This window comes from Rhipicephalus microplus, chromosome 7 (assembly GCF_043290135.1).
Source record: "Rhipicephalus microplus isolate Deutch F79 chromosome 7, USDA_Rmic, whole genome shotgun sequence".
NCBI lineage: Eukaryota > Metazoa > Arthropoda > Arachnida > Ixodida > Ixodidae > Rhipicephalus > Rhipicephalus microplus.
The window spans coordinates 1,813,013-1,826,103 of NC_134706.1; positions in this window are offsets into that span (position 1 = coordinate 1,813,013).

Here is a 13,091-nt window from a genome sequence, read left to right on the forward strand (position 1 = left end):
TGCTTGTGAAAGGCGCGAATATTTACGCAAGCGCGGTTTCCTTGGAATACTATAAAGAGTCGTGGAAATGAAATTATAACGATTTCCCTGAAATGGTGTTTGAAGCATTGAGAACACAGCCGTATTTCTTTGAGAGAGACTCGAATTGACACGCGCCGTTTTCCGAACGCGAAGACTCAGTATGCTCTAAATTTAACATTTTATTTCACTTCACGGCGGAACAATATTGTGTAGTTCAACATCACCCTTAAAAAAAGGTGGTAGTACTTGCTAATTTTGGGGTAGCAATTGTTTGTCACATATGTTACAACCCTGGTAGTAAGTGCAGTTAGTAACGGCGAGGGTGGTAACAGTTACTACCATCGCTGTTGCTATACCAGCATTTAGTAACTGTAACTATAAAAGCTACTACCACCTATGGGTTATAACTCCTAGTGGTTTCAAGAAAAAAAGTAGCACCCGGTACTAACCTAATTCATTTTGGAATAGTATTTCTCCATCGCTAATGTTGGTCTATCAATGTTGCATTACTACACAACTGCGGGTAATGAAGCGTGGTGTGCCATAAAAACGAAGAATACAGGGGGGGGGGGGGGGGTTAGAAAAAGGGGGTAACGATTTAGAGCACAGGGTACTCTACTATGGGAGAGCTTAAAGCCATCCCGAGCTTTGTGACGGTGTGGATGAGATGAAGCAGTGCTGTTGAATAGCTTAACACGTTCACTATATTTACGCATACAGTGTGAAGTAAGCGGTGGGTGAAAAAAGCCTCTACTTTGCAGGTGCATGTCTGACACAAGGAAGCACTTGTGGTTCAGGATAAATCATAATAAATTCAAACCTATAACACTATATTATAGTACCTGGTTACGTGTGTTTGTGGCCGTAGCACAAAACTTTTAATCAGCCTAACTTATAAAAAAATTATATCTCATATATATTCATTATTAAACGGCCCCAAAAAGACATTATGTACGGTGACCGAAACAAGGTACCGAACTCATTCTCAGTGCATTTGAATGCTTCACACGGCTGATATATCAGCGGTTAAAAGGCAATAATCGCTTTTGGAGTTTGACGGGCCAAAACTGATAATACTTGAAGACACACCGCAGAGGAATAATTGTAACCAACCTGGTGGCTAATTGTGACCATCTGGTTATTTTGATTCACCGGTCTAGTTAATTTGCTGTAATTTACTAAGTTTATTGTAATTGTCTATTACAACGCGTGTAGCACTTGATTATGGTTCGTTAAATTGTACTTCTCCGTTTCGACGATACCAGAAAGACGTTTATATATCTAGGTTGCGTAATTTATAATAGAATGTAATTTCTTGGTGTATGAATTTCTTCTGCGTCATTTTTCCGTTTAGTGGTGATACGTCGAGATGATTCCTTTCATAAATTAACAGAATCGGAACCACTCACTATTTTCGATTACATATTCAACAGCCGGGTAGAAAAAAAGGTAGTAACTGTACAGTAAAGGTAGTAACGGCGGCAGTTACTACCTTTTTTATTCCAGTTACTAGCTGTTTACTAACGTAGGAAGTTAAACAGGTCGCAAAAAGTTAGTAATGGTTGCACCTAGTGACTGTTTACTAGCGTAGGTAGTAAACAGGTAGAAAAAAGGGTAGTGACAGTCCAAGAAAGGTAGTAACCGCTGCAGTAACTTCCAATTTGCTCGCAGTTGCTACCTTTTTAATAACTTTTTTTAAGAGTGATGAATTACAGAATGCATGAATTGAGAGCAAGCCTGGACAGACAAGTACGCAGAAAAGAACTGACAGAGCGATACTTTCAACTATACCAATAAAAATGCAGCCTATCGACTAGTATTATACTTATAAAATAACAGCTTGTGACAACTAAGATAACAAATATTGCCTAGAATAAGAAATAAATATTTTTTTCAGTTTAAATTGGTGCGCGAAAGTGGCGTGTCCACTCACATATTATTTTCGCGCGTTTTGTCGCTTATCTCTTGGTAAGAGGGGCGTTTTCGGGATTGTTAAACTGTACTTTAGTAATACCGACAAATCGTATAGCGTCTCTTTATTCTAGAGCGAGAAAAAGAGACGCATGACATATGGAGTGTAACGTCTCAAAATCACCATATGAATATGATAGACGCCGTAGTGGAGAGCTCCGAAAATTTCGACCACCTGTGGTTCTTTAACGTGAACCCAAATCTGAGCAGACGGGCCTTTCTGCCTCGATCGGAAATGCAGTCGCCGCATCCGGAATTCGATCCCGCGACCTGCGTGCGGGTCAGCAGCCGCGTACCTTAGCCACTATAGACCACTGCGGTGACGCGAGGAAAAGTGAAAGAAGGTACTTTAGTCGCATCCGCCAGAGTGAATGGGTGATCACCTTTATTCTTCTACGGTTATGAGACAGCGTCGGTGCACCATCCACCTTTCCCCGTCTGCTCCAGCCATAAATGTCGGCCGGAATCTGTTGGCTTCCGGATGACCTGTACTTTTGAACTGAACCAAAGGCGAATTTGTGACGACCAATGCCGTCATAATGACGTCATATGGTGACATCATCAGTTGGGGATCGCTTCGTCCCCGACGCGGTCGAATTTCTTGTCTCATGAGGCATCAAAGGCTTTATAATGTTACAGCAGGAGTTAGTCACATATGTGAGAGCTCTTGATTCACACAAAACTCTGCTCTCAAGTTTATCTAGAGGCTGCTGTACGTACGAAAAGCTCCTCTCTGGCACGTTCAGCAGATGTGCGAAACACACAGTTAAAAAACAAATAAAACACACTCGTGTGCTTTTTTTTTCTCCTCAGTGCGAAGTGTGTGCGTGACGACGAATGGGCCATTTTATGTTGTTGCATATGCGTGAATATCGCGTCAGTTATGCCTTGTGTTCGGGATAATTTACGCATTTGCCGAGGCGCCCGCAAGAACGCTGCCGTATGCAAACTACAGCCGCGGTTGAGGCATGTTTTGCGCGAGAAAATAATAACGACTAAACAGTGGGAGAATAGAACCCAGCTCTGCCGTCGTGGAGGCTCAAGAAGCGTGTCCCAGGCCAGCTTTAGCGTCCTGGAACCTCTGACGAAAACTATGGCAGCTTCGCCTCATATTGGCGAAGGAAGTGCGGACATGGTTTCTCTTTCCGTCCTCCTCTCTTGCTTTCTTTTTCTAGTTTTTCTTGTCTTTATTTCTACTTACTTATTAGTGTCTCTTCATTTACTTTTTCTCTTTCTATTTTTTTACTGTTCTCTCCTTTCTTCCTTCAACTGCTTATACTCATCTTTTGTCTTCTATTTCACGCCCGGTCTGGCCTGCCTATACCAAGCACACTCGTTCATTTAGGAGTGAAGCACCTCACACAGTGTCCATTCGTTTCTCGGTGTGCTCAGTCGGAGCGTCGGTGCGAAACATCTGTGTGCAAAACCGTCTACAGCGCGTACATGGCGTGCATATGATTTTTAAAAAAAAAACCTACTCTGGCCGCCCATCTGTCCATCCATCCATACCTGCATGCGCACGCCCGCCTGTCCATCTGCCCGTCCGTGCATCCATGCGTGCGTTTGTCCATCCATCCGCCCGTACATTCGCCTGACCATCCATCCATTTCTGCGAGCGTCTGTCTGCCAGTATGTCCGTCCATCCATCCGTACGGCCATACATCCGTGCGCCCATCCGTCATACCAGTCGGCAACTTCAACGTAGACATTATGGACATTATGACCTACTCATGATCATTCACTTCGTGGAGACGCGTGAATTACTTTTCTTGCTGATGGTGACCCCAAACCGCTCGAAGAATACCTTCCTTGGCAATATGCTGCACATGAAGCATTTCGCCAAGTGACGGCGGGCCAGCCCCTTAATGTGCTCCGAACTTAACACGAGCACACGCTTTCTCCTGGCATTTCCAGCACAATTCATGACGCCAGCAGTACGTCCACGTGCCCTTGATTTGTTCATATAGGAAATATATTAACTGCGCGTTACTTCCTATTCTACTCCACCACGCACTCGCACACCCACTCTTCTAAGTTTCGCGATATCATCGGGAGTGATCGATTCATGTAACCTCGTTTTGGGAGTTTTCAACACTGGAGGTAACAGCGTGTGGCGCGAAAGCACGCGAAATCAACTCAATGCTTAGTGCTCGCATTATCCTTATCAACAAACAAACCGCTACAGGCAGGATGTGAAATATCTTGTTCTTGCATCATATATACATCTTGTATATATATGCGCATATTGCTCCACATCCTCGCTGTCTGTTGGTATACTAATGTTAGCCTATTCTTGCGCATCTTGTCGCACATCTTCACTGCAGATTTTCACCGTTGTTTATTTTCGCTCTACACCTGTTAATGCTATGCTTTTATGACACATTTAAGTTGTTTATTTCTTTTCTTGTGTATCTCCCTTGATGTAAGAATTGATTTATTTATATTTTAATTAATACACGTGCCTACCCATGAAAAGTTGTCGTTTTTTACAAAGTATGACTTCTGCACAAGACTTGTCCCACCATCATGCCACAATTACATCCAACGAATGCCTCTATGTTCACATCTATATCTGTGACAGTATAGTTACTCATGTGCTGTGCCCCATCCCCCATTTTTTATTTATATTTGGCAGAGTATAGGAAGGTAGGCTACGTTAGAGCTGGCTATCCTAACGTCATGACAGTAATGTACAAGATGAACACAGAAAAGAGAAAAATTAAGAAGAAAAACACTAATCAGAGGCACTATGTACATACTGTATACATTATAAGGCTTATAATGCATGAATGAGCACACTATGTATGGTCATAGCCCAGTTCATATATCGGGATTGCATTACGGATAGAGTCCATAAAAATAGTGGCAAGTGATAATATGAGTTAAATTTGTGTTGATTGAAAAATCACGGAAGGCACTCACTGCGTGCCTTTGATTATTAGAATGTGGCCACGGCCCAAGTATTTTTCCAACCGTAAATAGTCGTCTGTCGAGTCGGTTCAAGCGATCCCTTAGTTCAACGCGTTGTTGATCATATTGCGGATATCCTGTATGAATAAGCTACTCGGACGCATCGACATGATCGCAGTGGTTGCAGTGCGGGGACGTTCTTCTTTTTATGCGACATGAATAATAATAATAATAATAATAATAATAATAATAATAATAATAATAATAATATAAATGTAAAGAGGTTTATAAGCCCTTAACGACAACGGCAAGACAGCGTGATGAACCGTCCAGCAGAGACCGGCACAGCACGAGCCGAGACAGCCGGGCGTTGGCGATGCTGCTCGCTGCAGGCACATCTTCTTCTTCACAATCGCCCCCGCTGAAAAAGGAGCCGTCCTAGCGACTTAAGAGGTTTCAGGCAGAGACTCATGGTACGGTTTCAGTCGGAAAACATGGACGATGTCACGTGCACGCCGGCGCATGTCATCCGATCGGGAAACTGGTTCAATTAGAAAATTAACCAGAGAGGTTTTCTCCAAGACGGTGTAAGGCCCCTCGTACCGGGGGACAAGTTTCGAGGAGAGTCCCGGAGTTTGGTATGGGATGGCAAGCCACACAAGAAACCCTGGGGCATAGCTGGGATCCGGAAGAGAGGTGCTACGGTTTTCTTCCTGACGTTGTTGCTCTTCCGAGGTGAACGCATGGGCGAGCTGGCGGCGCTCTTCGGCTTGTCGAGCAGCATCGGAGATAGGTAAACACTCGGAAGCATCAGGATGGTAGGGAAGTAGGGTATCAATTGTATGGGAAGGCTCGCGTCCGTAAATAAGAAAGAAAGGTAAGAATCCCGCGGTGGTTTGTATTGCGGCGTTATATGCGAACGTGACGTATGGGAGAACACGGTTCCAGTTGCTGTGATCAGATACCACGTACATTGAGAGCATATCGCCCAGCGTGCGGTTGAACCATTCTGTTAGCCCGTTAGTCTGCGGGTAGTATGCTGTCGTTTTCCGATTAATGACCTGGCATTCCGAAAGCAGAGTTTCGATGACCTTGGAGAGGAAAGCGCGACCTCTGTCACTAAGGAGCTCTCGAAGTGCACCATGTCGAAGGATAAAGCGTTGTAAAATGAGAGGCGACATCATGAGCTGTACATGCCGCGCCAGTAATAGCGGTGGCGAAGGCGTTCATATGTTTTGAACACAATGTGGCACTGCCACATTGCGGATCCTCGTGAAGGGAGGCGCATACTTGCGATCGTAAAGTGCGTGGAATGACCAGCCACCCCCGGCGGCCATCGGGAGCGTAGTTGCGTCGATGAAGAAGTTGATCGCGGATGGCGAAATGGAAAGCTTGACGTCGGAGGGATCGAGATACTGGAAGGTTGGGCGCGCCAGATAAATATTCGATAAGAGAGGCGATCCACGGGTCACGACGTTGTTCGGTGGCAATCGAGTCGAGATTTAGCGATGACAAGGTCTGGAGGCAAGTGTTTCCGCACGTCTGATCTGGTGGTAAAGGTGAGCGGGACAGGGCATCAGCGCCAGAGTGTTTGCGTCCGCAGCGGTATACGACGCGAATGTCGTACTCGTGGATGCGAAGTGCCCATCGCGCAAGGCGGCCAGAAGGGTCTTTCAACGTGGAGAGCCAGCAAAGCGCATGGTGACCAGTTACTAGATCGAACGGCCGGCCGTATAAGTACGGCCGGAGCTTTCCAAGCGCCCACACCAGAGCCAAACACTCTTTTTCTGTCACGCTGTAATTAGTTCCGGCTTTCGTCAGAGTGCGGCTAGCGTAGGCTACAACGTATTCTGAATAGCAGGGCTTTCGTTGAGCGAGGACAGCGCCTAGCCCGACACCGCTGGCGTCGGTGTGCACTTCGGTAGGAGCCGTCGGGTCGAAAGAGCCGATGAGATTTCAAGCAAGGAGGACGTGTTTTTTTGCGCTCCCGTCCTCACCCCGAACTTCGCTCCGCCCTCCTCGCGCGCAGCCCTTTTAAGGGCTACCTATGGCACCTCGGCGAGGCACCAGAAAAAAACCTACGCAGCAGGATGCCGTTCTGGCAGCCTCGGCATCATCTTCGGTGTCAACTCAGCAGCAGCAGCAGGCCCCAGCCAAGCCAGCCAGCTCTAAAAAACCCCCGCCGCAGAAAGTCAGCAGCCATCAAACTGCTGCTGTCTCCGCGGCTTCGAGCAAAGGGAAGGCGAATACCGGATCTTGCTCGTCTCCTGCCACGGCCGTGGCTATCTGCGAGGGATACCCCCCTGGCAGCAACACCTCCTCATCTCCTTCAACCACTCCGGCCGCCGAGCAAACGGCGTCTGCCTCCAGCGAGCGCGGCGTGTCCCCAAGCACGTCCCGCGTTCCGACGGTCCTCACGTTGTTGACGACCTTCCTCCGACTGGATGTACGGCCACCATCATCTTTCGGCCTGTCGGGAAGAAGGCTAACTTCCTGGCTGCTTTGAGGGATGCGATCGCTGCCTTCCTTTCGGGGTTGCCAGCCACCAAGCGAGTGCGGGTGAATTTCCGGCGCAACCTTGTTGCTGTGGACAGCCATCCCAACACCGATCTGACTGCCCTACTCCAGGTCGGAACGATCTGTGCAACGAAGGTTCGAGCCAAACAACTCGACCTCAACACCTGCGTTGGCATGGTTTTTGGAGTGGACCCAACGATCCCCTTCGAGGACCTCGCCGACAACCTTGCTTCACCCGTGCCCATCGTGTCCGGTGTACGCAGAGGCAACTGCCTCATCCTCACCTTCGCTGGGACTTCCGTCCCACCGGATATCCTGCTCTACAAGCAAAGGCGCCCAGTTCGACCCCGCCAGCCCCGGCCTCTGCAATGCTCCCGTTGCGGCCGCTTCGGGCACGCAACCGCCACCTGCTATCGGGACGAACGGTGCCTGCGCTGCGGCCTCAAGCACGCCCCAGAATCGTGTGCAGCACACCCCCGTTGCTTAAACTGCGGCGGGAAACACCCTGCAACCGAGCCCCGCTGTCCAGCCTGGCAACTTCATCGCAAAGCCGCGGTCATCATGGCCTCAACTGACGGCACGGTGACTCGCCGCCAAGCCCTGCAGCACGCCAGGACCCCTGGCAGCAACCCCTCCATCATCAAGGGTCGCTCCTTCCGGGATGCGCTCGTCGGTACCTCCGACACCACCTCGGATGCCGCCCCTTGTCCTGCAACGAGTGCGCCCGTCGTCCCCACAACAACGACGACTGCCCCGCTCTCGGCCACAGCTCAGCCGGTCCCTACTGTCGTCGAAAAGCGCTCGACAGTGACGCAGACACCGCGCGCTTTTTTGCAACCGCCGGTTCCCGTCACCGTCAACACAAGCACGACGATGGAGCCCGCTGCTGCAACCTCGCAGCAACCTGAGGTCCAAAAAAATAACGACCACCTGATCGCCCTCGCGAAAGCACTGCGAAAGGCGCTCAGGGCCCTACCACTTGGCTATGATCGAAATGTGGCTTCTTGGGCCCTCTTCACCTTCGAGGCTTGTGCCCAACAGTTTGGAATCAACCTGCAGGACACACCCGGTTATCAAGAATCCATCTCCGGTCCGTTATAAATCGTGCATATCACTGTGCCGCTGGCCTTCTTGGTGGTAAGTCCCAGTCGGTTGCATCTGGCAAACTTTATTTGCGCGTATCCTTACTCCCCTCTTTTTTTTTCCTACTGCTACATCGCGCTGCGCACCACGCCTTCTTTTTTTTTTCTTGCTCCGAGTTCCACGTGTACTTGTTTACATGGGCTGCTTGAAGCTGCCTGACGGCTCTTCTTTTTCTTTACTTTTCCTCGTTGTAGGCCCGTGTGCTCAGATTTGGGTGCACGTTAAAGAACCCCAGGTGGTCTAAATTTCCGGAGCCCTCCACTACGGCGTCTCTCATAATCATATAGTGGTTTTGGGACGTTAAACCCCACATATCAATCAATCAAACTTTTCCTCCCCTTGTTTTTTTTTTCTTTTCTTATTTTTTTTTCTTCCTACTCTATGTGAGCGCATTCAGCCTTTGCAGCAGACACTCTCTCCCCCTCACTATCAGTTCGGGAGCACCCTACCTTCTTTCCACTTGTCTAGTGGTTTCTTTTTATTTTCTTTTATTTTCTCTTTTTTTTTCCTCTCTTCCTTTCCCTTGACGGGCGCATCTCCTCACCCCCGGCTTCTCCGCGGGTTTTTCTGTATGTCGCGCTTTCGCGTTTGTTTCTTGCACGCGTGCGCGATACGAGTGATCGAATGCCTTTCACCACTCTATTCTTACCTCTTCTCTTCTGTCTCTTTAATTCCCATCCTCCCTTCCCTGCGCTTACCTGTGGAGGTGCCCTCATTAAGAGAGGCAGTAACGGGACAGCGCTTTTTCCTTCCTTTTCCTCTTTCATAGCCACTCAGAGCCGTCGGGTCGAAGGGGCGAAGAATAGGTGGGGAGGTGAGCAGACGGCGCAGAGTAGTGAAGGCAACGTCACATGCAGGGGACCAGGAGGAGAGGTTCACGTCACCGCGAAGAAGCTGGGTTAACGTCGACATGATGCAAAATTGCGAACAAAGTGCCGGAAATAGGAGCATAGGCCTTCAAAACTCCAAATTTTTTTCATGGTCGTCGGCTTGGGAAATTCTGCGACTGCTCGACGTTTTGCTGGGTCAGGTAATACGCCGTGCTTGGACACGATGTGGCCTAGGATGACGAGCTCGCATGCAGCGAAGCGGCATTTTTTCAGGTTAAGCTGCAGGCCAGCATTGGTCAGACAACTCAAAACGTGCCTGAGGCGAAGGAGGTGCGTAGGAAAGTCATGGGAGAAAACCACGACATCGTCGAGGTAACAGAGGCACATATTCCATTTGAGGCCACGTAGCGTATCATCCATAAGACGTTCAAACGTGGCAGGCGCGTTCCAAAGCCCAAAGGGCATGACGTTAAATTCATATAGTCCGTCTGGTGTAATAAATGCGTTTTTTGGCGATCGGCTTCTGCCATTGGGACCTGCCAGTAGCCAGACCGCAAATCTAGCGACGAGAAAAATTCCGCTCCGTGAAGGGTGTCAATGGCGTCATCAATGCGTGGCAAAGGATAGACGTCCTTGCGCGTTATCTTATTCAAACGACGATAGTCCACGCAAAATCGGATATATCCGTCTTTCTTACGCACCAGGACGACGGGAGACGCCCAGGGACTGTGAGATGGTCGAATGACGTCTCTACGAAGCATATCTTCGACTTGATCGTTGATGACGCGGCGCTCTTCAGCGGAGACACGGTATGGTCTTTGACGCAGTGGCTGGTGTAGGCCGGTGTCAACATGTTTGACTTGTGACGTGCGGCCCAGTTGAGGTTGCGACACACCGAAAGAACTCCTGAACTCATCCAGAAGATCCAGCAGGTCGGCATGTTCGGTGGGAGTGAGAGTGTCGGCGATGGCGCTGTGAAACGTATCATTGGACGACTCTTCGAGTGCCGACAGTGCTTTTGGGTGGTCGCAGTAGTCATCCGGGACATCAACCAAAGACGAAAGGCTGAGATCCTGCACGCGGCCGAGACATTCCCCCGCAAGCAAAGTGACAGGTGTGAAAGGTGGATTGCTTACGAACATGTTGCTTCTTCCGGCGGCAAGGTCAATTGTTGCGAAAGGCAGCGGCAAAGCTCGACGACATTTGAAGATATCGGAAGGCATAAAAAGGACTGTAGCGTCAGCGTAGGCGTTGCATGAAACGGGAACAAGTGCGAAATTTCCAGGCGGAATAACGGTATCTTCATGAACGAGCAACTTCGGCGGCTGATGAAGAGCGTCCAGTAATGAGACATCACAAAAGGGTGAAAACTCAACTTCAGCGCGTGCACAGTCGATGACGGCATTATGGCGGGATAGGAAGTCCCATCCGAGGATGACGTCATGCGAACAGACAGTGAGAACAATAAACTCCACGATGTAAAGAATGCCTTCTATGGACACTCTTGCAGTGCAAGCTGCGAGAGGCGTTACTTGCTGTGCGCTTGCGGTGTGAAGCAACAGTTCCGAAAGCGGCGTCGTGACTTTGCGTAATAAACAGCAGAGATTAGCGGCAATAACAGAAACAGCGGCACCGGTGTCCACAAGGGCGAAAGTACAATAACCTTCAACAGTTACTGCGACCACGTTAGCAGGAGAGGAGCGAGGGCTTAGACAGTTCGAAAACGGCGCAGTTCTTGCCTCTTGAACTGCCGTGCTTAGTTTTCCTGGTCGGAGGGTCTGGGCCGGCGACGCATGGGGAGGGCGATCGCCGACGAGAAGAGGGTGCGCGTTACGGCTGGAAGTCAAGGTGCTCTGTAGGGGCATAGCGAGGTGACGAGACCAGCCCGTATTGGGCGAAGGGTTGGCTGCCGGGTTGCGACGACCGGGCATAGTTGCCGATCGTCTGAGGTCGACGGCGGCAGTAGCGGGCAACGTGTCCGGGAGTGAAGCAGGCATAGCAAATCGGTCGGTTATCCGGCGTCCTCCAAGGATTGGCGACTGGTTCTGCCACCCAAGGTGCAGTATAAGCAGCCGGGTGTGCGGGCTGTGAGCGCGTGGTGTAGGGTGATTGTGGAGGCCTACGTACAGCGTCTGCATATGTGAGTGGCGCGGCTACGGGCTGCATCTCTTGCGAAAAGGCGACAGAAGGAGCCACAGGCTGCGCTGCATAGGTTAGGGGCGCGGCCACAGGATGAACGGCTGGCGGATAGGCGACAGGAGCGCCTACCAGCTGTGTGACACCCGGGCAGTGAACACGGCTAGACAGAGGTGGCTCGTAGTGTGCAAGGGGAACAGCTTGTGCAACCTCTTCCGATATGGCAGTGTGAAGCGGGACAGGTAGACGGGTGGTGGTCTCGTGAGTGAGGGTCAAACCTCATAAGCGTGAAAATGCACGCGACAGCGACGAGCGATGCGACGTAGATCGTCTTCGCGCGATCAGTTGCTAGCGCAGGCAAACCTCCTTCACGCGACTGCTACGGCGAGCGAACTCCACTGTTGCTGGCATGAGGCCGTCTACTCGCACAAAAAAAAAAAACACGTAGTGAGCGGTATGCAATTTAAAAATAAGATATATTGTAGTGTAATGGAACGGAAAGTGTTATGAATGCCTTGCAGCACTTTTTTATATGCATATGCGTAAACATTGCGTTATTTCTTGTTGCACATACGTGACTCGGGCAGGGTCGTGTGCACCTATGTAGTCTTTGTCTTTTCCAGTTTTTCGCTATTGGCTGCTTGAGCCCAGCACTTCCGGGCGATGAGCGACGGTTTCCAAATCTGGAGAACCGAGCGATAGCGCGAAAACGAGCACGCGACACGTCGCGCGAACGCCCTGTTTCGTCGCTCATAGCATCGCTCGTCGCTGTCGCGTGCATTTTCGCGCTTATGAGGTTTGCTCTTAAAGGGCACTAAGGAAAGTTGGCGGGCGACTTCCTCACGGACGAAGGCTCGGACTTGCCGAAGCAATGGTGATTTCTCAGGCATGGAGTCGAAACTGGACAGCGACTCACCACCAGGCTGAGGCTGCCGAGTCAGAGTGCGTTGCTTATTCAACTCGTCATAGCTCTGACACAAGCTGACGACTTCAGAAACTGTGCTTAAATTCCTAGCCAAGAGCATTTGAAATGCGCAATCATCGATGCCCTTCAGGATGAGTTTGACCTTGTCCGACTTGGGCATGGTGTCATTCGCGCGTCGACGAAGGTCGACGACATCCTAAATATAGCTGGTAAAATTTTCTCCAGTCTGCTGAGAGCGGAAGCGCCAGCGCTGTTCTGCCCGCTGCTTGCGGACAGCGGGCCGACCGAACACTTCGGCACATGACGTCTTGAAGACACTCCATGGGGTGATGTTGTGTTTGTGGTTGTTAAACCACAATTCTGCGACGCCAGTGAGATAAAATATGACGTGGCCCAGCTTGTCGGCTTCATCCCACTTGTTATTGGCGCTCACCAGCTTGTAGTGCTCGAGCCAGTCTTCCACGTCGGTCCCATCCGCACCGCTGAAGACCTTCGGGTCCCGTAGCCCAGGATGGCCGGAACAGTTGAACTGGGGCGACGACGCCGATGGGTTGGCATTGTCAGTCATGACGGGTGGTAGCGTGCGTTTTCGCAGCTCCAGGATGTAGCGACGGGGATAAACAGCACCCTCCACCAAA